At 42.9% G+C, this 25,860-nt stretch overlaps 2 protein-coding genes and 1 pseudogene across 11 annotated transcripts in view; all 3 read left to right on the forward strand.

Annotated features, from left to right (window-relative positions):
- LOC132240892 (tripartite motif-containing protein 5-like) overlaps nucleotides 1-25,860 on the forward strand; it is a 138,969-nt gene that overhangs the window by 24,776 nt on the left and 88,333 nt on the right. The window lies entirely within an intron of this gene.
- LOC132240895 (tripartite motif-containing protein 5-like) overlaps nucleotides 1-25,860 on the forward strand; it is a 138,174-nt gene that overhangs the window by 23,179 nt on the left and 89,135 nt on the right.
- Nucleotides 20,783-21,591, forward strand: LOC132242159 (small ribosomal subunit protein eS24-like; annotated as a pseudogene).

A 25,860-nucleotide genomic window follows, 5' to 3' on the forward strand; every position in this document is an offset into this window, starting at 1 on the left:
GTGAAATCTCATGAACAAAATAATCTGATGAACAAAATGGAACCAGAAATAAGGAACAGACTGGCCAGTACCTGAGGAGAGGTGGGTGACGGGTGACTGGATATAGAAGGTAAGGGTGTTAGCTAAAGAACAGATATGTATACCCCATGGGCATGGACAATAGGCTTGTGAAGGCCAAGGGACAATGTCAACATTAAAAATTTTTAATGAAAAAAGTTATTATTCACAAAATGATGTAAGTGTAAAAAGAACAATTGTGGGATTTAACAGTGTATTGTTACCCAGTTCAGCCTGACTTTTTCAGTGAGGTGCAAGTTTGCAGGAACCAGAGAAAAGCCAGTTCTCCTCCAAAGAGATAGCAGGGGCAAGATTTCTGCAATGGATATTCCCACCATCCCCTTGTCTTTTGGAATTTTTATTCCCAAATCTGTCCCCAACGAAGTAAAAGTTAAAATTAATTAATTAATTAATTAATAATTAATTAACTGAATGGGCTCTCTTGTCAATTATTATCGGCTCTCATCTCTGCATGGCCACAGGAATATCTAAATTCCTCACTTTGGATTATCTTTGATGTAACAAGGGATTGCAAGGTGGATATTATACTGTGTCTGACCTCTGCCTTCCCTTTACTCCATTGCTATGATGCCTGGGGCTGTGACTTACTTGCAATACTCTTCAATTATTGACAAATCAACTCCAGAACTTTCCCGTTACTGGAATCCCAGTCCTCCAATTCAGGATGAAGTCTCTAGTTACAAAGAAAACAAGACCTGAATGTTCAGATACAAAATTTTTGAGGCCCTTATCATCACTGTCAAGACTGCTCAAACACACACACACACACACACACACACACACACACATACACACTCGGGAGGCATACTTTTGTTTTCAATTGTTTCCTCCCTTTTGGCCTCACTCTTTCCAGTGGGCTGACAGACTAGGGCAGTCCCCAGGACAGAAGACAAGTCTGTTCTTCCCCTTTCCGAGTGAAAGGGAGGGGAGTTTAATCTGCAGTGAATGTTCATGCAGGCCTTGGTGGGATCCCAGTCCAGTCTCCTGAAACAGAGAGAAGTTCTTGCTCTTGAGGAAGTAGTATACGCAGATTTACTAGTTTTTAGGTTCAATGTATCTTTTGCCATAGCAAACAGCCAGGTTTTTGTGTGTTTTTTCAAGTGTTTGTCCCATTCTTCATTCTCAAGTTGAGAAAACAGAACAGGATGATTTGGGGTCTGGTGGTAAATGCAGAGATATACAGTAGAGTTATTTTTGGTATATTTGATCTACAAATTTGCTGACAATTGAAGGGGAGGGGAGGCCTCCACATATGCAGTGTTTTTATGTGGAGTGAACATGGATAGGTTAGGATGTGTGCCTCCCACAAATTTCATATTCATTGTTTTACTCTTGCCTCCCTTTGAATCTCTGATCTGAGTCCACATCCTGGGCCCCAGAAAACTTATGCATTCACTCCAGACTTTGTGTGAGATGTTTTATGTGGTGCAGAGCTTGGAATAAGAATTAAATCCTTTTGTTAATAAGGTGTATAGAAGCTGGCTTTTTATCAGATTTCTCCTTTTAGCCCCCCAAAAATCCCTTTCTTTCAAAACTCAAACCACAACATGTAGTGTGCATTTTTAGTAGGTTGAAGGAGGGCTGCTTAGGGCTATAAAGACTTGGACCAATCTATAATTTGAAAATAACAGCTGCAAAGAGGACCTAATGTCTTTGAACTTGTCTGGAAAGGGATTATAAAATCATTAATCAGGAAAATGTTTGAGGAAATCAGAAATCCAAGAAAAGATTGGAGCGCATGGGGGAGTGGTGCTGGTGTTTGGGAACTTACTCTATCACATTAAATTTTAGTTGGAGAGACAATAGTGAGGAAAATAGTTCGTCAGGGTACACGGAAGCATCAGCCAACAGGAAACCAGAATGACCCATGCCCCTTCTCCCATCACTTAAAGTCCATCTCCAGAGCTAAGCATGTTGCTGTGGTCCCCACCCCAGCATATTAAGTTCTGAGGCCCAAGAAATAATACATTCTCCTCAGGGCTCTGTGTTCCTTTTAGTCCCTATATCCCCTGTTGGAAAGAAGTTCTCTGACTTTGGATCTATGATTTTTAACTGTTTCTGGACTGAAAATAGCACAAGGCACCAGAAGTAATGTGATTATGGTGGTGTAGATAACAAACAGACATTAAGGTAAGTATCTGAATACAACTTAGGAACAAAACAGGATGTGAGAATTGTCAGTTAAAATTTGTCAAAGAAGTTTACATATAAATGCTAACAATACCACTTTGATTGATTGGTTGATTTTTTTTAATATATATTTTTATTGATTTTTAGAGAGAAAGTAAGAGGGAGGGATAGATAGGAACATTGATGAGAGAGAAACATCATGATCCGTTGCCCCCTGCACACCCCTTACTGAGGATTAAGCCAGCAACCCAAGCATGGGTCCTGGCCTGGAATCAAACTGGTGACCTCTTAATTCCGGGCTGGGTGCTCAACCACTGAGCCACACCTTTGAGGCTTGATTTATGACCACAGTAATTATGTTGACAGCAATAACTGAACACAACATAATTGAACCGAAACATGATTATCATCAGCATGTTCAATGTAACTAAAATTGCATCCAGAGCAATATAACTGTATGTCTTTCTATTTAAATATCATTCCCCATATACCAATATTTTGTAACAAATCTGACACATAAAGAAGTCCCTTCCTACCTTCATAAATCTAATTCTTTTGGGGTGCAGGGCTGGATGAAGAGAAATACTCAATTATAGTATTATGTGATGATAAGGAAAAACATTCAAGCTCTCAGAATGCACTTTCTGCAAAATTTACATGCTCCTCATTCCACTTGCAAAGGATCATCAGTTTATGTACTGAAAATAATTTCATTCATAATCATGAAATGCAAACTGTCAATATGGCTCACCAAATACACCTATATAAATTCCAGCTCCTGCCTCATAAACATATGAGAATTAATGTAGAGAGTACCCGGCAAGGCACATGAGCATTTCTTTAATTATTGTCAGCTGAAACCAGTGGTGTAGACAAAGCCATGTCCTGGAAACAAGTCCTTTGCCAAAAGGCAGGAGTGCTCTCAGCTTGACCTTCAGCCCAGGTGCCAGGGGGTGAGTTTTGTTATTTAAACCCAGCCAAGCACCAGGAATGAATATGACTCGGGCCCACCCAAGAATGCACAAAATCTCCTGTCTTGACTTTTAGTAAAACTTCCTGTTTGTTGCTGTATAAAATAAATTTACTGTATCAGCTCTGGGTCACTGTCTGTCCCTGTCTCATTATCAGAGAACAGTGGTCCCACCTGGCCCCAGCTTTTTCTTCCATCTCTGTGTCTGTCTCTTTCTTTCATTTTCTCAATCCCCGGCCGCCCTTACTCAAGAACCAGACCGCTCTCTAGCCTCCCTGGACTCGGAGAAGAGAGACATATTTACAAATTAAGAAGAGTTTTAAGGCAAGGTTACCCTACTCAACTATAGGTTACAAACAATACCAAGATATCTGCTTTCATTATACTTATTTTATTGCCATTCTATTTGTATTATAGGACCATGTCATGCATACACTGAACCTTTCAAAATTTATTTTATTTTTAATTCAAATATTTTTTTCAGTTCTGCTTTTGATTAAATAGTACAAAAAGTTCCAAATGTTTCTCAAAGAAGTTGGGAAAATGGACACTTATGGAGGTGTGAATGTTACCCAGATAAATACTCCACATGAAGAGCACCTCCATGTGTTAATCTTCATCCTCTTCCTGCCCCCTAGTGGTTGGTAGCATGTCACTGCCACAGCTGTACCACATTATGTCTGGAAGGCTTTTATTTCTAGGTCAGAAACAAAAACTGGTAGTCAACTGACAGACCAGCTAAGGTTCCATGGTGTTGTGGAAAAATTTTCTCAATGGGTTAAAAAATTTTCTACATACCAGCTCTTTGTAGCTGCTATTTAGAAAGAAGAATCTTTCCTAAAATTCCAAGGACAGATGTTACCATTCAGCTCAAATTATCAGAGCTCTATCACTGATAATCTTCCCCATCACACTCTGCATTACAAAGGGCATGTACCAGACTTCTTGGATCATGATTTTATCTCTAGTAAGTAGTTCAGGACATGACCAAAGGATAAGCTTAACTAGTAGGTACAGAAGTGAATTGAAATTCTGAGTATTCAGGATAGCTGTGGAGTGTATCATTGGATTTCACATTCTTCTTATTCAAATATTCTTGCTAGAATAATCTGCAAAAGGGGTAAAACTATAAGAACATATGGAAGCATTGACTTCCCTAAGTGTCCTAACTGGTGACTTCACATTGTTATTGTTCTTAAGTTTCTGTTTTGCTTCCTTTGTTTCATTTCTACCCCTATGAACTTAACTTTCATTTCTCACTCCACTCCTGTGGGGGAGCTTCTTTGTGGAGAGCTGGTCGCTGGCTTGCTGAGTGAACATTGACCTGACTTACAGCTGATCTCCTCCACTGAGTTAAGGTTCCTCCTATACATTTCCTGACAGTGAGTGGGGCAGTTTCTGGGGACAAAGGGCAGGAGGCTTTGGGGAAGCAGACTGAGCATATTTGGTGTCTTAATTTGTGGTTTGAAAGCTGCTCAGCTGAGTGTCTGCTGAGGTGGCAGAAAAGAGGAATACTGAATCTGGGGGAAGAGTGATCTTTAGAGAAGGGCTGTTTAAAAGAGCAGTCTTATTATTTCTTGGAGGGACCATTATTTCTCCAGGCTGTTACCTCATCTTCTCCCTATTCTGTAGTTTCTTGACTTTCTACCTTTCCAAGGTGAGCCAGAACACTCCTTTTCCCAGCCAGCAAATCCCTTCCTCCTGTTCTCCAGGAAGCCTGTGAGATGGAACCCTGTTCTCCCTCTTCATAAAGCCCAAGCTCCTGGTGAGGCCAGCAGGAGTGAGAGCCCTTATCAGGAGGCATGTGGGAGGGATGGGCTCCTAGGGGCTCTGCCAGGGATCAGAACTTTTTGAAGCTGGTCCTCTTACTCTTTTGTTAAATTACCTTTATTTATTTATTTATTTATTTATTTATTTATTTATTTATTTATTTATTTATTTATACAAAACTCTGCCTTGGCAGAATGGCTTTATATGGTTGGTGTCCCTTGGGAACCAGTAGAACAGTTTCCATATTCATCTGAAAAAAGGTGCTATTGGGTTGTGTGTGCTCTCTTATTGTAGTTGAGTCTTGATTGCTGTTGCACATTGGTGAGTGGAATTGCCCCTCAGGCTGAATGGCTGTCTCATTTCTTAATCTCCACACATGGGTATGGTACCAACCAGTTTCATCTTCACCCTTCCTATCAGCCTCAAGGTGGCTTCTTCAAATGTTTAGTTATAACAATCTGTTCATCTTGTCATCAGGTGGTTCTCAAAGGTGGTTCTATAATGTAATTATAATTTTGATGTGAGTTTTAGAGGAAACAAGCACATTTTTACCTAGTTCACCATTTTGTCCAAGATTCTCTTTTTACTTTTGCCAAATGTGTATGTTTGAATCCCAAATATGTCTCCTGCAGACAGCAATAATGTAAGTTGCTTTTTAGCTAGCCCAGCAATCTCTGTCTTTTAAATGGTGAATTGAGGCAATGACATTTAATGCAATTTTCAATGTAGTTCTATTTAACTTATATCATGCTATTAGCTTTTATATGCCACCTACAATTTTCATTGTTCTCTTTCTCATTGAATAGCTTCTTTTGAGTTAACCAAATATTTCTAGTATAAAATTTGTTTTGAACTCTTTTATTTTTGTGGTGGTTGTTCTTCTCATTAAAATATCCATCCTATTTTATCAAGATCTATTGCATATTAATACTAAATTAATTCCAGTAAAATATGGATACTTGCCTCCAACATTGCTTTATATTACTTCAGCAACAGTGCAATGATACCTTTAATATGGGCACTTAATCCAATGCAGGCCCATGCCATGCAGGCCTTAGAGTTATTTGACATAACTGGAGGATATACTTTTGGGGGGAAATTGATATGAGGAGATACTTCTTTTTTTTTCATGAACTGAGGATAAAGTCAATAAAGAGGTAAATAGAGTTTGGAGCATGACATAAACCAGATCCTGATGGCAATGTTTGAGCTTCAAAATGAAGCTTTATTAATACAACTGTCCCCCAAATTCCTTTTCATCTTCTCTACTTTATCTATTTTAAATTTCTTTTTGTCATGTACAACAACAAGACCCTAATACAGAGAACAAATCAATTTATTTTTTATTTTTTGGTGTATGTAGATTCACCAGTTGGCCTATTTTTGGGTGTCATAAAAAAAGGTAATATCAAATATATTTGTGCATATCTGTTAAAAGGAATAAATCTGTGATGATAAACAAGTTCAGATGACAAAAAAAAAATATTAAGCATATGGACTAGACTGTCTTGTTAAAGACTGAAACGCAGTAAATACTCTGGTAGTATTTAGAACAGTGACCAAGTGGATGTTGGTAACATGAACAAAAGTATAGAAAAGAGGTAGTAATTTGTTTGCTGAAAAGTAAGTTACATAGTAAACAGCCTAAGTTACTGGTTCCTCTGGCTGCTTTACTAGGCATTATATTAACCTGCATTTAAGAGACAAATATGAGTAAAAATAAAAGACTTCGGAAAAAAATTATACATAAGTGTGTGTCGAATTTAAGGGTGTGAATATGACCAACTATGGATAGTGGGTGAAACAAGAAGGGAGATTTGAACCCTGATCGGTTTGGCTCAGTGGATGGAGCATTGGCCTGTGGACTGAAGGGCCCCAGGTTCGATTCCGATCAAGGGCATGTACCTTGGTTGCGGGCATATCCCCAGTAGGGAGTGTGCAGGAGGCAATTGATCGATGTTTCTCTCTCATCGATGTTTCTAACTCTCTATCCCTCTCCCTTCCTTTCTGTAAAAAAATCAATAAAATATATTTAAAAACACCCTTTAAAAAATAAAAAGAAGGGAGATTTGAGAAATGCCTTCATTAATACATTTGTTTGCTTGTACATTCAGTGGAAGCCATGTGAATTTTTGAGGAATACTGTAACTACTCATCTTTGATTCTTCCAATCAAGGCATAAAACTTGACAAGTAATAGTTAATCACTTTACATTTGTGTTGAATAAATGAGCAAACCATGAATTATTCAAATCAACTCATGAGGAGTCTTATGAACATGGGAAAATATGAGGGACCTCATGTTTTTCTCATTAATATGTCTCATCTCCAGGTACCGGAAGCTAAAGGTGTGCTGCCACAAGGGTCAATATTTTAGGAAAACTGACAACTGTTTATGAGTCTTCTGAAATAATAGACCTTTTCTTTACTATTTTGTTCTCACATTAGGACCATCGCTATTCCCACCAGATCAGGGGGGACCTGGGGATGTAATGAAGCTTTGTTAGTGAGGAGGACTTACTTTTTGACTCAAGTTTTATCTTTTGTCCCTAAGATGTGAATGGCATCCTGGAAAGGTATGTGTGGAAGACGAACAATGAACGTTTTGTACTGTAAAAAGAGGTTTAAAGCCATTAAAGTCATCTGGTAGTTAATTAGGATAAAATATTGCTCAGGGCAGAACAAGCTAGTTGCAGTTTTAGCTTGAATTTCTGTTCACATATGGTTTGAGTATTTTATAACTATTGAGAATGAACCAGATTTTATGGTAGGGAATTTAGGTGGGAAGAAGTTGCCGAGTTTGAATTAGAAGCAGTTAAACATAAGATGTTGCAGTATCAGGCCCATGTGACCGCATTAATTTTGTTCAATCAGCATGTCTGTATCTAACTCAGATTTCTGCAGTTTATAGGTGATGGATTTATTGTTGGAATGTCATGTTTTCTTCAGTTCCCAAGCAGCCGGAATTTGAGACAACTCAGTTACATTTAAATTTCTGCTCTGGGAATAGAAGATTCCAGTTCCTTTTATGTTTCTCTCTATTTTCCAAAAATAGACTTAAATATCAAGGAATATTTTGACCCTGGCACAAAAAATTGATCCTTTTTTCTCACATACTTTAAAAAAATTGATTTCAGAGAGGAAGGGAGAAGGAGAGAGAGGTAGAAACATCAATGATGAGGGAGAATCATTGATCGGCTGCCTCCTTCACTCCCCCCACCCTACTGGGGATCAAGCCCGAAACACGGTCATGTGGTTTTGACTGGTATTAGACCTGGGACCCTTCAGTCCACAGGCTGATGCTCTATCCACTGAGCCAAACCAGCTAGGACTCTTTCTCATGTACTTTTTTAAAAAATATTTTTTATTGATTTCAGAGAGGAAGGGAAAGAAAGATAGAAACATCAGTGATGAGAGAGAATCGCCAACCGGCTGCCTCCTCCATGCCCCCCACTGGGGATCAAGCCTGCAACCTGGGCATGTGCCCTTGACTGGAATCGAACCAGGGACCCTTGAGTCCACAGGTTGATGCTCTATTCACTGAGCCAAACCGGCTAGGGCTTGCTCATGTACTTTTGACACCAATGGAAGGGCACCATTTTTGTGTCTAAAATTTTTAATCCTCATCCCAAAATATTACTTTTTGTCCATTAATCATCAGAGAGTGATTGGAATGTAGGGAGGGTGGTAGTGAGGGAGGGAGAGAGAGAGAGAGAGAGAGAGAGAGAGAGAGAGAGAAACATCAATGTGAGAGAGACACACCGACTGGTTGCCTCCCACACATGCCCCAACTGGGTCTGAGGTTCAAACCTGCAACCCAGTCACATGCCCTTGATAGGAATAGAACCTCTGACCCTTCAGTCCTCAGGTTGATCCTCTAACCACTGGGCTAAAGCAGCTACTGCTATGTCTAAATTTGAACATCTACTTGGCAACATCAATCTCTTCCAAGCACATGAAATTCAGACCACTGTTAGTATCTATTTATATAAAAACCCTGGGTGTAATGCCCGTCACGTCCGAGGCTCAACAAACTGGAAGGAAGTCAGTCCTGCAGGGGTCACCTTGGCAATGGCTGTGCCCTCCCAGAGCTGTTTCCTGCTAGGGTGAGGTTTGAGGCAGGAACTCGCCCTCAGAGGGTGAAGGCATGTCTTTATAAAGTTTTAATACATTATATTAGAGATCGCTGTGGTACTGTTTTACCCACAGCATCTACAGGAATTGCTGCAAATTTACTTCTCGGAAGGACCTTTCATTCCCAACATAAATTACCAATTCCATTAAATGAAACTTCAATTTCTAGACTCGATATAAACAGTGAAGTTGCTGAAACTATTAAAAAGGCCCAACTGCTCATTATTGATGAATACACCTTGGCATCCAGTCATAATATGCCATAGACAGATTACTAAGATAAATTATGAATTTGAATGTTGTATTTGGTGGGAATGTTCTCCTTCTTGGAGGGGATTTTCCAGAATGTCTCAGTATTGTACCACATGCTATGTGATCGGCCATAGTACAAACGAGTTTAAAGTACTGCAATGTTTGGGGATGTTTCAGAAAGTTGTCTCCTACAACAAATATGAGATCAGAGGATTCTGCTTATAGAGGATGGTTAGTAAAACGTGGAGATGGCAAACTTGATAGCAGTTTTCATTTAGGAATGGATATTATTGAAATCCCCTGTGAAATGATTTGTAATGTATCTATTATTGAAGCTACCTTTGGAAATAGTATACCTATAGATAATATTAAAAATATATCTAAATGTGCAATTCTTTGTCCAAAAAGTGAGCACATTCAAAAATTAAATGAAGAAATTTTGGATATACTCGATGGAGATTTTCACACATAGTTGAGTGGTGATGCCATTGACTCAATAGATGATGCTGAAAAGGAAAATTTTTCCATCGAATTTCTTAATAGCATTACTCCTTCAGGAATGCCGTGTCATAAATTAAAATTGACAGTGGGCGCAATCATAATGCTATTGAGAAATCTTCACAGTAAGTGGGGTCTTTGTAATGGTACCAGATTTATTATCAAAAGATTATGACCTAACATTATCAAAGCTTAAGTATTAACAGGATCTTCAGAGGGAGAGGTTGTCCTGATTCCAAGAATTGATTTGTCCCCATCTGACACTGGCCTCCCATTTAAATTGATTCAACGACAGTTTCCCCTGATGCCAGCATTTGTGATGACTATTAATAAATTACAAGGACAAACTCTAGACAGAGTAGGAATATTCCTACCTGAACCTGTTTTCGCACATGTTGCTTTCTCTCAAGTTTGAAGAGCATGTGACGTTAAAGTTAAAGTTCTAAATACTTCATCACAAGGGAAATTAGTCAAGCACTCTGAAAGTGTTTTCACTCTTAATGTGGTGTACAGGGAGATATTAGAATAAGTTTAATCACTTTATCAGTCATTGTTTGCATCACTGTTGTTTTTATATCATGTTTTTATATCATGCCTCCGTTGTTATATTCTTTTGTTACTGTTTATTTATTAATAAGTTTATAAGTTATTTTCATATACATTTTACTAATTTCCTTTCATCTCTCACACTTCTATTATAAAGACAGGGCAATAGCAATATTAAAATATTTTCGCTAATTAATTCCCTTTTAATGTGCACGAATTTTGTGCACTGGGCCACTAGTAGTGTCTATAATGTCTTTTCCAAGTGTTACATTTTTTCCCCAGAGCAACTGAAATCTCAGATATTGTTCCAGGGGCCTCCTTACTGGGGAGTAACATTTAAAGGTCTTTGTCCTCTCCAGACAGTATTTCTACACAGTATGCCTCAAACCACCAGGAGCTAGGTTCTGCAACCTTCCTGTCTTGTCATAATGCTAGGACTCTACATCCATGTCATGGCTTTCCCTTACATTAATTTATTTCAAGGTACCAAATTTATTTATTTATTTATTTATTTATTTATTTATTTATTTATTTATTTATTTTAAAATATATTTTAGATTTTTTACAAAGAGGAAAGGAGAGGGATAAGGAGCTAGAAACATCGATGAGAGAGAAACATCGATCAGCTGCCTCCTGCACACTCCTCACTGGGGATGTGCCTGCAACCAAGGTACGTGCCTTTGACTGGAATCGAACCTGGGACCCTTGAGTCCGCAGGCCACTGAGCCAAACCGGTTAGGGCTCAAATTTTGCATTTTAAAGAAATCTGCTATTGCATATAATTTCATATAATTTTTATAAGTTTGAGAAGGAGAGGATATTCACTTAGAACAGAATAAATTGTGCTTCTGAGAGGTATACTTCTTCCCAAGATCAAACAAAAGGCACCTGGGAAAGTGGACCAAGCACAATTTTTCTAGCTTTACGTTCAGATGTCTACTCTGTACTTCCTCAGGGGTCCATGAAAGGGCTCTAAGTGCAGAGGTCTATTCTCTACTTTCTCAGGGGTCCATGGAAGGGGAGCTCAAGTGTTAAATAGGGTGAATGGGTAAAAATCAGTGGTTTTGGAAAGGCAAAAATTTCAGAGGTGTGGAGATCTTTTTATATCATCCCCAGCAGTAAGACCTTCACTCTTAAGGAGCTAAAAACTCTCTCCAAGGAATAATGGAGAGTGTTCCAAGTTCCTGATCTGAGAGGGATGCTGAGAGTGTTTAATGGTGAGGAATGCCAGAGCAAATGGGTATCTGTGGATTCTTGTTATGATGGTGGTTAAAGAGTGCTGGAAGCTGGTCCATCCTTGCTGCTTGACACAGTCGCTGCAGGGAAGAAACATCTGCACAGCATATGTTTCAAGGGACCTGGCGTATATGGCATACTGTTCTTAATATGTTTGCTCCCCTTCTTGGCGCTATGTGTTTTAACCAAGGTCACCTCTCCGAGAAAGGTTGTTTCCTTAGGTAGCGATTTTTCCCTGAAGTTAGGGAGGGAATAAAACCCCTTAACTAAGTGCCAGGTGGGTAGTTAATCACTTTAACTACGAACAATCATGCTTAAGCTACATAATCTTTACTCCCTGGAATGGAGATAAGAAACACCCTAACCTTTGGAATGGAAATTGATAGGATTAAAATCAACTGGTATAAATACAGATGTAACAAGACAATAAAAAAACAGAACCTGGCTGGAGATCCTGGCTAGAGAACCTGGCTAGGCTGCTGATCAACTGAACGCTGTCTCCATGTCATTCCTTCTTCGCCGACTCCGTCCACACCTTTGGAAACCCCTGGACCTGCTGGGGTTGGACTCCAACATCTGGCACCCGAACAGGATTCCCCTAGGTAAGACCCCCACACTCAGGATGGATAGGACTCCACCATAGGGTGCTGCAGACCCCTCAATAGTGGATAAGTAGGGTAAGAAGGTGGATAGTACAGAACTTAGATTGAGAAGATGTGTCATACTGAGTCTAAAGAAAGAAGACTCTGTGTTGATCTTTAGATTAAGAAGATGTGCCATACTGAGTCTAAAGAAAAAAGACTCCGTATTGATCCTTTAACACATATGCTTGCTAGCAGAGGAATTAAGGTTACTCCCAGTCAGACGGAACGTTTTATACAAGAAGTATGTCCATGCTTTTCTGAGGAAGGAAAGGTAAATGTAAAGGCATGGGAGAAGGTAGGCCCAAGGAGCTTTATTCTTAACCCCACTGCAGCCTTTCCACCCCGGGAAAATTCAGGATTCACAAGCTCTCCCTGGGGTGATAGATCAGGACTCAGGTAATAGCGGAAAGCACCAATCCTACTCTTAAAATGGATACAAGAGAGCATTTAGGGTTTTTATGTTAAATTTTTTAAAAATACAATGCAGAGGGTTGTACAGCAGCCAAAAGGCATTGGGCCTCCTGTACAATAGCCTCTGCCGGCTCAGTCTGGTAGGAGGATGCACAAACCAGACAAGAGTTTTACCAGATCTGGTGATGATGTGGGGAAGAGGTTGTGTTTTGTATCTTTCCAGAAGGAGAAGCCTCTGACTCCCTCCTGGGGACCATCACCACTGGGAGGCCAAGTTAGCACACCTGACCAGTGCCTGTCTGCAACAGATGTGCATCCCTGAGCTGGAACCACCTGTCCATTGGGAGGATCACATGTGCCTCCTTTTTGTCTGTCCATATGTCCCAGCTTTGCCCCACATCTCCTTTCCTTTTTCTTTTCTTCTTTTTTTAAAAAATCTGACTACTTGTTTGCTGGTTCTTTGGCCTTTCTCCTTCTCTCCTGAACACAGCCTTTTCTAGAATCTCCCTACCCTACTGTTTCAGGAAGGGCACCTCCCTTTTCTGCCATAACTGGGGTGTCTGGTATATGCCCCATACGTGGAGTTGTCTTGTGCCAAGAGCCTGACATCCTGGGCTTAGAAAACCCTGTCCTGAGACTCACCTTTGTCCAGTATTGGCCCCTCTTGCCCTTGTGTCAAGAGGGACCCCCTTCTCACAGTCCATTTGCCCACAGCTGTTACCTGGGCTTTCTGTTCACACTGAAGTTGAGGCCTCATGGTGGCTGGTGCCATGGATCTGTTTCTCGCCCAATGGTGTGAGCTGGGCCCTCCCTGGAGAAGAAACCTGGGTTCCCCAAGAGGTGTGACCAGAGCCAGGGCCCCGCCAGCAGGCGAGGGGAGCCCAAGGCAGGTGCTGGGCATGGAGGCCACAGGGGCATAGGCTACCAAGGAGACAGAACTGAACCTCTTGCAGGGGGGGCTGCCCCTCCCTCCCTCATTCCCTCATTCACACACCTCACATCACCCTGCTTGGCCCTGGAGGATGGCTGGTTAGCCAGAGACGGATAAGATTCCTCAAGGAAGGAACAACCTAAGACAGGCACAGTTGCAGAGGGGGCAATCAGGAGACAACTTGTGGGTCAACAGAGGTGGGGCACAGACCCTCACCCCCCAAACTTTGCAGAGGCCTAAACCCTCACCGCTTCTGAGGGAGGTCTCCTGATGCCATGGCTGCTTTGCTTCCCATGCCCAGCTCAGATCAGGATCCAGGTAAAGATAGAGACTGGCTGACAGCAGCTGCCCTCTCACTGCAACTGGACTTGTTTCCCATTTCTACCTTGGACCACAGGGAAAGGGGCGGCTGAAGGAAAGGCTGTGTCAGGATGCTGTCTTCTTCCCTTTATTCTCCCTCTTTTTTCTAAACACTTCCATGCCTTGTAGTTCTTTTGCTTTCTCTTCTTTTTCTCTCTACTACCCTCCATTTCCACCTCATCCTCCTCCCCAGTATTATCCATATAGGCCCACCCAGAGGGCACAGCTAACTACTCCCTGGACACTGACAGCACCATCAAGCACTGCCCTGATGGACCCTTTGATGCAGCCCTTCAACTCGCTGATGCTTCGGGAAAGCCCATCGCCAATGACGCCGCCCGCTAGCCAGATCAACAAGGACAACCAAACCTCCGACTTGAGGACAGTTGAAATCCCTTGACTGAAGAGGCCAGCAACCTTCTACAGGAACAAGGCTCCTTGTGCACTCCATCTACTATGTTTATAGCTATGCTCGCTATCATTGCTTGTCAGTCTTCTTCCAAGTCTTAAACAACCCAATCTGAGAGGTGGCTGCTGATTTACATGCGCTATCTTTTAAAAAATAAAAAAGGGGGAATTTTCTGGAAGCCAGTCCATCCTTGCTGCTTGACACAGTCGCTGCAGGGAAGAAACATCTGCACAGCATATGTTTCAAGGGACCTGGCGTATATGGCATACTGTTCTTAATATGTTTGCTCCCCTTCTTGGCGCTATGTGTTTAAACCAAGGTCACCTCTCCGAGAAAGGTTGTTTCCTCAGGTAGGGATTTTCCCCTGAAGTTAGGGAGGGAATAAAACCCCTTAACTAAGTGCCAGGTGGGTAGTTAATCACTTTAACTACGAACAATCATGCTTAAGCTACATAATCTTTACTCCCTGGAATGGAGATAAGAAATACCCTAACCTTTGGAATGGAAATTGATAGGATTAAAATCAACTGGTATAAATACAGATGTAACAAGACAATAGAAGACAGAACCTGGCTGGAGATCCTGGATAGAACCAGGCAAGAGAACCCAACCATGCTGGTCAACTGAACGCTGTCTCCGCGTCATTCCTTCTTCACCAACTCCGTCCACATCTTTGGGGATCCCTGGGACTGCTGGGGCTGGACCCCAACAAAAGGGGAAGAAGAGTTAAGTTTCTAGGTCTGGGTAGAGACAAAGGAAAATGGATATTATGTGCTGACTATATGGGCATATTCACTGGGGAGTGGTCAACTGCCTTGTTTACCTCTCATTCTTCCATGTACTACCTTACATAGACAGCAGTCTTTCCCCTGATCTGGAGATAAAATAGATTTTAATGTAGACTCTTTTGCTTATAATTTATATTATGTATTTTTTTCTAATTTCAGAACAGACAGAGGTGTGCTGCTACTGGGGTAAGTAGAAATCACAGTATCATGAAGCTACCCTGTCCTCATCTTCTTTCAGAATATTGCATTTCTATTAGGTTTCTTTACTAATGCAAATAAGATACTGGGATAAATGTAACAGGAGGCAAATTGTACATCCTGCTGATGAAGGAAGGGTGTTCAAATCAGAAAATTCAAATGGCAGCAAAGATAAGATGGTGACAGTGGTGGAGATACACTCAATGTGTTAGATGCACCCAAGGAAAGAGGCTCTATACAGAAGTGGGTTAGGGTGTGAGGGGTTGTTAAGATCCATGTTTTCCTTCCAACACACATACACATTCTATTTCTGCAATGTTATCAGCTCCTCAGAGACCAAAACAAGTTTTTCCCAGTTCCTACTCATTTTATTCTGAAGATTTCTCTTGCAATGTCACAAGTAATAGTACATCATTTTGTTCACCCAGCACTATAATTTTTTACAGCAAATGTGACCCTGGATCATCAGAGGGTTAATTCAAATATTGCTATTTTTGCGGATGAGAGAGATGTGAGAAGTGACTTCAGTGACAATTATCAGAAAGCACATTGTCTATATGAGAGAAGATTATGAGGATTATGGTGTCCTGGGATTACCATCTATCACATCAGGGAAGCATTACTGGGAGGTAGATGTGTCACAGAAACATGCCTGGATTTTGGGAGTAGTGTGGGGAAATATCCTGTCTCCATTAAGATGGATTTTGGAAAACAAGCTAAAAATTACCAGCCTGTTTGCTCTTGATATCAACATAAAAATAGCTACTGGGTTATAGGGTTACAGAATTATTCTAAATATGAGGCTTTTGTGGATTCTGCCTCCTCCAAACCTTGTCCTTAACTCTGTTCCTGACTGTTCCCCATCGTATTGGAGTTTTCCTAGACTACAAGTCTTGCTCTATTTCATTTTTGAATATCACAAACCATGGGTTTCTCATCTATAAATTCTCTTCATGTTGCTTTAATCAGGAAATTTATCCATATTTCAATCCTATGGAATGTTCTGGCTCCCTGAAACTGTGTTCTCCAAGCTCTTAAACCTCTCATACTCTCACCCACTTCTGTGTAGAGCCTCTTTCCTTGAATGCATCTAACAAACTCAGTTTTTCTGCATCACCGTCACCATCTAATATTTGCTGCCTTTTTTCTTCTGATTTGAACACACTTCCTTCATCAGTAGGCTATATAATTTGTCTCATGTTATATTTGTCCCAATATCTTATTTACATTAATGAAGAATCCTAATTCATCACTTTTATAATTCAAAGGAAAGTGACTAATACCTCATAAAAAATGTCATGCATGTAGGTAACATCTCTACTAATTTTTAAAATCTCATGTCCTCTGCCTCTGACTGAGAAGATGACGTGAAGCTTTTTAACAACTTTTGTATATTATTGAAGATCTTGCATAAGAGTCATTCACTACAGAATGAGTCCTCAGGTGTGTGTCAGTATACCCCTTTATGTTTATTATTCATCAAGGAGTGAAGGAGAAAATATTATAAATAATACTAGAGGCTCGGTGCACAAAAATTTGTGCACTCAGGAGGGAGTGGGGGTCCCTCAGCCCGGCCTGTGCCCTCTCCCAGTCTGGGACCCCTCAGGAGATAATGACCTGCTGGCTTAGGCCTGCTCCCAGGTGGCAGAAGGCAGGCCCAATCCCTAGGTGCAGCTCCTGGTCGGGCTCAGAGCAGGGCCGATTGGGAAGTTGGGGCGCCGCCCCCTGTCATGCACAGAGCAGGGCAGATTGTGAGGTTGTGATGCCACCCTCAGTCACGCTCAGGGTAGGGCCGATTGGGGGGTTGGGGCACCGCCCCCTGTCACACTCAAGGCAGGGTCGATGGGGAGGTTGCGGCGCCATCCCCTGTCACTCAGAGAGCAGGGCCCATCAGGGGGGTTGGGGCTCATACCCTGTCATGCACAGAGCAGGGTCGATCAGGGGATTGGGGAGCTCCCCCCTGTCACTCACAGAGTAGGGCCGATAGGGGAGTTGGGGCACCGCCCCCTGCCACACTCAAGGCAGGGTTGATGGGGAGGTTGCGGCGCCACCCCCTGTCACTCACAGAGCAGGGCCCGTGGGGTGGGGGGTTGGGGCTCCGTACCCTGTCATGCACAGAGCAGGGCCAATCAGGGGGTTGGGGCGCTTTCCCCTGTCACACACAGAGCAGGGCCCATCAGGGGGGTTGGGGCTCCGTACCCTGTCACTAACAGAGTAGGGCTGATAGGGGAGTTGGGGCACTATCCCCTGTCACACTCAGGGCAGGGCGGATCAGGGGGTTGGGGCGCCACCTTCTATCACCCACAGAGCAGGGCCGATCAGGGGGTTGGGGCGCTGCCACTGTCACACTCAGGACAGGGCCGATGGGGAGGTTATGGCTCTACCCCGTCACACACAGAGCAGGGCCTGTGGGGGGGGGGGGGAGAGGGGTTGGGGCGCCGCACCCTGTCACACACAGAGCCACAGGGCGATCAGAGGGTTGGGGAGCTCCCCCCTATCAGGCACAGAGCAGGGCTGATCAGGGGGTTTGGGCTCTGCTGATTCCGGTCCTGGGAGGCCTCGCGGCTCCGCTGATCCTGGTGCTGGGAGGCATATTACCCTTTTACTATATAGGATAGAGGCCTGGTGCATTGGTGGGGCTGGCTGGTTTGCCCTGAAGGGTGTCCTGGATCAAGGTGGTGGTCCCCACTGGGGTGCCTGGCCAGCCTGGGTGAGGGGATGATGGCTGTTTGCAGCTGGTCACACACCCTTCAGGGTGGGGGTCCCCACTGTGGTGCCTGGCCAGTCTGGGTGAGGGGCTGAGGGCTGTTTTCAGGCCGACTGAAGCTCCCAACTGCTCCTTTTTTTCTTTTTCTTTTTTATTCTGGGCCAGCTTTGAGGCTTGGCTCCAGCTCTGAGGCCTCTGCTGCTGGAAGAAGGTATCTGGTTTGTTTGTGTTCTATAATGAAAACAGCTCTGAGATGCCGGGCTCGCTGAAAGCAGGTTTCTGGTGTTTTGTTTAGCTTCTATATTTGTTACAATGTTTCTTAAACTGCAAGCTCAGAGGCCGGCAAGGCAGGCGGGGAACGTTGGTTTCTTCCGTCACTGGAGCAAGCAAACCTCATGTTAGTTTCAAGCTGCCTGGCTGCTGGCCGCCATCTTGCTGGCAGTTAATTTGCATATCTCCCTGATTAGCCAATGGAAAGGGTAGCGGTCGTACGCTAATTACCATGTTTCTCTTTTATTAGATAGGATGTACCAAGAGTGGAAGCTTTGTGTCCAGAGTGTCTGAGTTCAAGTCCAGTCTCTCCAAATATGCACAATGAACCATGAATAAAATACTTGAATGCTGATTTTATTTTCTTTAAATGGTCCTGGTAATAAAACCCACCATAGTTAGTTAGAATATTGTGAGAAGAAAAATGTCAACTGAATAAACATTTTCCCCACTAATTACTGAGAAATATAAATGGTGTCAATGTCTCATTAAACAGGTTTTTGCCTTAAGGGGCACTCGGGTGGCTTTTACTGAAGTCTCATGATTCAGATCTCAGATACCTCTGTGCTGCTGTCTAGACACATCCAGCTCTGCTAGTGATAGATAAGACTCTGTGTGTGAGTGCGTATGTGTGTGTGTGTGTGTGTGTGTGACATTGAGCATCTACACTAATAAAAGAGAAACATGCTAATTGGCGTATGACCACTACCCTTCCCATTAGCTAATCAGCGAGATATGCAAATTAACTGCCAGCCAAGATGGCAGCCGGCAGCCAGGCAGCTTGAAACTAACATGAGGCTTGCTTACTTCAGTGACGGAGGACTCCAGCGTTCCCTGCCTGCCTTTGAGCCTGCAGTTTGAACATTGTAACAAATATAGAAGCTAAACTTTAGTCTGCCCGGCTTCGCAACATTGTAAGCAAAGGCCAGAAACCTACTTTCAGAAGCGGAGGCCTAAGAGCTGGAGCCAAGCCTCAAAGCTAAAGCTGGCCCAGAATAAAAAAAAAAAAAGAAAAGAAAAAAAGGAGCGGTTGGGAGCTTCAGTCACCCACAGCCTGAAAACAGCCCTCAGCTCCTCACCCAGGCTGGCCAGGCACCCCAGTGGGGACCCCCACCCTGATCCAGGACAGCCTTCAGGGCAAACCAGCCGCCACCCACCCGTGCCTCAGGCCTCTATCCTATATAGTAAAAGGGTAATATACCTCCCAGCACCGGGATCAGCGGAGCCGCGAGGCCTCCTGGCACCAGGATCAGCGTGACAGGGGGCAGCGCCCAAACCCCCTGATCGCCCTGCGGCTCTGTGTGTGACAGGGTGCAGCGCCCCAAACCACCACCCCCATGGGCCCTGCTCTGTGTGTGATGGGTAGAGCCATAACCTCCCCATCGGCCCTGCCCTGAGTGTGAGAGTGGCGGCCCCCCAACCCCCTGATTGGCCCTGCTCTGTGCATGACAGGGGGTGGTGCCCCAACTCCCCAATCGGCCCTGCTCTGAGCCCGACCAGGGGCTGCACCTAGGGATTGGGCCTGCCCTCTGCCACCCTGGAGTAGGACTAAGCCAGCAGGTCGTTATCTCCCGAGGGGCCCCAGACTGAGAGAGGGCACAGGCCGGGCTGAGGGACCCCCCTCCCCCCTGAGTGCACAAATTTTTGTGCACCAGGCCTCTAGTTTTATTATAATTCTGCTGTTACTTCATATTAGTCCTGATCAAATAAACTAAATTCTAGAATATTTCATTTTGCATTTCTAACTATGTATATGTGAATCTTACTTGAGGTATTATTGTGGGAATTAAACAACAGAATATTTTTAACAACTTCTGTCATTGCTAGTACATTAATAGTAATCAGGTATGCTGTCCTCTTACTATGACTGCAATAAATTATTTTAAGAACACATATTAGTTTAGCTTACTTTAACTATTATTATTCTCCTTTGTTTTAAGAAATATAGTAACTTGATGAAAGAATTATAACTTTCTTTAAATTTTAGTTAATTCTAAAATAAATATTTCTGTACAGTTTCCTAGTCTAATATTTCTCATTTTCTGCAGCAAATATATGTCATTGAAATTGAACTTGTGTTATGTTTGCTCTGCATTAAGAAGTTATTTTTGCCCTCTCCAGTTTGGCTCAGCGGTTAGACTTCTGGCTTGCAGATTGAATGGTTGCTGGTTCGATTCAGTCAAGGACACATACCTTGATTGCAGGCTTGATGCTGGCCCCAGTCTGGCTATGTGCAGGAGGCAACTAGCTGATGTCTCTAACTCACATGGATGCTTCTCTCTCTGTGTTTCTTCACCTCCCTTCCACTCTCTCTGAAAATTAATGGGGGGGGGGGGATGTCCTTGAGTGGAGATTAAAATAAAAAGAATTTTAGAAGTTATTATTCACAGAAATACAGTAGTGTAGCCAGGACAGTTGTGGAATTCTAAACAACTGTGTAATTGCCCAGGCCAGCCTTACTTTTGCAGAGAGGTGCAAATTTTAAGGAACAAAGAAAAGCCAGTTCTTCTCCTCCAATGAGACAACAGGGGCATTATTTCTGCAATGGATATTCCCACCAATCCAGAACTTGTGGAACCCCCCTTGTCTTTGGCATTTTTATTCCCAAATCTTTTTCCAAAGAAGTAAAAGTTAAATAAATAAATAGATTAATTAATTAATTAATTAGTTAATTAAATGGTTCTCTCATCATTTATTAGCTGCTCTCGTCCCTGCATGTCCATAGGTATTTCCAAATGACTCACATTGGATGATTTTTGATATAAAAAAGAATTGTAGCTCTTATCCTCCCTGTCTGCTTGAAGATCAACCTTCATCATGAAAGACATGGTAACTATCTGGACCAGGAAGTTCATGACCAACAGACTACTTCAGCGGAAGCAAATGATCATTGATGTCCTTTACCCTGGGAAGGCAACAGTACCCAAGACAGAAATTCGGGAAAAACTAGCCAAAATGTATAAGAACACACCTGATGTCATCTGTGTTTGGATTCAGAACCCACATTAGTGGTAGCAAGACCACTGGTTTTGGCATGATTTATGATTCCTTGGATTACACAAAGAAAAATGAACCCAAACACAGACTTGCAAGACATGGCCTCAAGAAAACAGAGAAAGGAACACAAGAACAGAATAAAGAAAGTCAGGGGGACTGCAAAGGCCAATGTTGGTGCTGGCAAAAAGTGAGCTGGAGATTGAAAAACAGAAGGAGTAAAAATTCTTTGGTGACTTTATCTGTGATGTTTGTGCAGGTTTTTCATGAGACTATTAATAAACTATAAACTTTAAAAAAAAGAATTGAAGAATGGGCACTCCTGTGTGTGTGTGTAAATTGATCTGCTAAAATCTCCCTTTGAGGTCTGCCTTTCTTTTACCCCATTACTATGAAGACTGAAGCTATGATTTACTAATAATACTCTTCCATTATTGACAAATATCAACCAGGAACTTCATGTCTTATCTGTTACTGGAATGCCAATCCTCCATTTCAAGATGAAGTCTCTAGTTGCAAGGAAAAAAAAAAACACCTGAATTTTTAGATACAACACTTTTCTGTTCCTTGAGACTACTGTCAAAACTACTCAAGCTCTGCCTCTGATAAACACACACACACACACACACACACACACACACACACACACACACACACACCACATGCACTCACAGGCATACTTTTGTTTTCAGTTGTTTTCTCCATGTTGTCCTCAATCTTTCCTGTGGGCTGATGTACTATGGCAGTCCCCAGGAAGGAAATAAGTCTGTGCTTTCACTCCAGCCCCCAGTGAGAGAGGAGTTGAATCTGCAGTGGATATTCATGCAGGGCTTGGTTGGATAACCATGTCTGGTCTCCTGAAATACAGACAGATCATTGTTCTTCAGTAAAGAGTGCTACTAGATTTCCTGGTTTTTAGGCAAATAGGAAACCAGAATGAATTAATGCTCCTTCCATCACTTAAAGTCCATCTCTAGAGCTAAGCACATTTCGGTGGTCAACATTCCATAATATTATGTTCTGAGGCCCCGAGAATGATACATTCTCCTCAGGGCTCTGTGTTCCCTTTAGTCCCCACATCTCCTGTTGGATAGAAGTTCTTTGACTTTGGATGTATGATTTTTAAGTGTTTCTGGACTGAAAATAATAGGGCACAGGAAGTAATGTGGTTAGAATGTGGTAATGTAGATAAAAAACAGACATTGAGGTAAAAATTTGGGTACATCTTAGGAACAAAACAGAATGTGAGAAGAATCCTATATAATCAAAGGCTAATATGCAAATAGACCTAATGACAGGACAACTGAAACAACCAAACAATTGATCGCTATAAGGTAAGCTGACCACCAGGAGGCATGTGTGGAACAGGGCAGGCATCAGCTGCAGCGGGATGGTGGAGCAGGTGAGCGGGGGCTCCAGAACAAGGCAGGGCACTGGACACTGTCATCGGGTGAGCCTCTGGTGGTAAATGAAAATTCTTTGCTCCTGCATACCGCTGTCCCACCTGGCACTCGCACCCACTGCCAACGCTGGACCTGCTTGCACCCATAGCCAGTACCGGACACGCTGCTCATACCTGCTATTGGCAATTGGCGCTGGTCCTGATCACTTGGCACCGTCAGCAGGTGCAAGCGGTGTCTGCCAGCCCCGATCACCCCTCAGGGCTTCTCTGCCTCCCTCTGCTCCTGAGGGGCGATCCGGGCTGGCAGCCACTGCTTGCACCCACTGCTGGTGCCAATCCCGCTTGCAATGACAGCTGGTGCTGGAGCTGCCCTTGCACCCAGTCCCGATCGCTTGGCACTGTCAGCGGGTGCAAGCTGTGGCTGCCGGCCCTGATCTCCCCTGAGGGCTACTCAACTTCCCTCTGCTCCTGAGGGGCAATTGGGGCAGTAGTCACTGCTCGCACCCACTGACAGCACCAGCCCAGCTCACATCTGTGGCTGGTGCCAGCCCCAATCATACCGCACCATCAACAGGTGCGAGTGGGGCTAGTGCCATCAACACATGGGAGTGGCAGCAGCAGCAGCAGGGCTGCTGGCAGAGAGGGGACCAGGGCCACAGCAGGAGGGACCAGACTGGGGCATGGAGGATGGGCCGAGACCCACCCCTGTGCCCACCACAGCCTCATGGCCCACAGTTCCTTTCAAGGTGCATGAATTTGTGCACTGGACCCCTAGTTGCTAAATAAAATTGATCAAAGAAGTTTAGATAAATGCTAATAATACCATTTTTATTTATGACCACAGTAATTATGTTAACAGCAACACAAATAATAGAACAGAAACATGATTCTCATCAGCATGCTCAATGTAAATAAAATTATATCCATTACAATATAACTGTATGCCTTTCTACTTAAATATCATTACCCATATACCAATATTTTGGAACAAATCTGACACAATAAGGAATAATATAAAGAAGATCCCTTCCTGCCTTCATAAATCTAATTGTTGTTGGATGAAGGGACTGGATGAAGAGGGATACTCTAAGATAGTATTATGTAATGATAAATATGATAAAGGGGAAAAAATGCCAGCTCTCAGAATGCACTTTGTGCAAAATTTACATGCTTATCTTTGCACTTGCAAAGCATCAAGATTTTATTTTTAGTTAGAAATAAATTCATTCATATCCATAAAATGGAAATTGTCAACATGGCTCAGGAAATACACCTCTATAAATTCCAGTTCTTGCCTCATAGACATATGTGAACAAAGAAGAGCTTATAAGGCAAGCTTATGTTACTCAACTATGGGTTATAAATAATATCAAAATATCTGTGCTTTCACTAGAAAAACATCAACATTTCAGATGCCCTCCATGTCTCATGTGAGTTAATGTGTGAAGTCTTCCCAGCTCTGCAGTCTCATCAGTGAGGGACCCATGTCTGGACCTTCCACCAACTTGTAGCTGCTGCATCAGAAACATGTTTTCAGAAGAACAAGATCGAGAATAGGTCACAAACACATAGAGGAAATAGAAATGTTTAAGTTCTGCTTTTTAAAAAATTTATGCTTATGTTTTGCCATTCTATTTTTATTATAGTACTACTACAGGCCCGGTGCATGAAACTCATGCACTTGTGGGGGAGGGTGTCCCTCAGCCTTGCGTGCACCCTCTCCAATCTGGGACCCCTCAAGGGATGTCCGACTGTTTGAAACTGGCAGTCGGACATTTCTCTCATAATCTGGGACTGCTGGCTCCCTGCCTGCCAGCCTGATGACTCTGTAACCACTGCTCTGCCAGCTTAATCGATGCCTAACTGCTCCAATGCTGGCCCAATTGCCCCAAACTGCTGTCTCTTGCCTACCTGGTTGCCCCTAACTGCCCTCCCTTGCCAGCTGGTCACCCCTAACTGCCCTCCTATGCAGGCCTGGTCCCCCCAACTGCCCTCCCCTGCTGGCCCAGTCACACCCAACTGCCCTCCCCTGATGGCCTGTTCCCCCAAACTGCCCTCCCTTCTGGACATCTTGTGATGATATGGGGGTGGTCATCTTGTGATGACATGGGCACAGCCATTTTTTTTGTTGTTTTTTTATTGCTTAAAGTATTACAAACAGTATTACATATGTCTCCTTTTTTCCCCGCCCTTGACAATCCCCTGGCCTCTCCTACCCCCTAGTGTCTTATGTCCATTGGTTATGCTTATATGCATGCATACAAGTCCTTCAGTTGATCTATTTCCCCTCCCCTCTTGCCCCCCAACCCTCCCCAGTCTTCCCACTGTAGTTTGACAGTCTGTTCGAGGCTGCTCTGCCTCTGTATCTATTTTTGTTCGTAAGTTTATAATGGTCTTTATTATCCATAAATGAGTGAAATCATGTGGTATTTTTCCTTCATTGACTGGCTTATTTCACTTAGCATAATGCTCTCCAGTTCCATCCATACTGTTGCAAATGGTAAGAATTCCTACTTTTTTACAGCAGCATAGTATTCCATCGTGTAGATGTACCACAGTTTTCTAATCCATTCATCTACTGATGGGCACTTGGGCTGTTTACAGATCTTAGCTATAGTGAATTGTGCTGCTATGAGCATAAGGGTGCATATATCCTTTCTGATTGGTGTTTCTGTTTTCTTGGGATATATTCCTAGAAGTGGGATCATGGGGTCAAATGGGAGTTCCATTTTTAGTTTTATGAGGAAACTCCATATTGTCTTTCATAGTGGCTGCACCAGTCTGCATTCCCACCAGCAGTGCACAAGTGTTCCTTTTTCTCCACATCCTCTCCAGCACTTGTCATTTGTTGAATTGTTGATGATAGCCATTCTGACAGGTGTGAGATGGTACCTCATTGCTGTTTTGATTTGCATCTCTCGGATGATTAGTGACTTTGAGCATGTTTTCATATGTCTCTTGGCTTTCTGAATGTCCTCTTTTGAAAAGTGTCTATTTAGGTCCTTTGCCCATTTTTTGATTGGATTGTTTATCTTCCTTTTGTTAAGTTGTATGAGTTCCCTATAAATGTTGGAGATTAAACCGTTATCGGTGATAACATTGGCAAATATGTTCTCCCATGCAGTGGGCTTTC

The sequence above is a fragment of the Myotis daubentonii genome, chromosome 9 (assembly GCF_963259705.1).
Source record: "Myotis daubentonii chromosome 9, mMyoDau2.1, whole genome shotgun sequence".
Classification (NCBI taxonomy): domain Eukaryota; kingdom Metazoa; phylum Chordata; class Mammalia; order Chiroptera; family Vespertilionidae; genus Myotis; species Myotis daubentonii.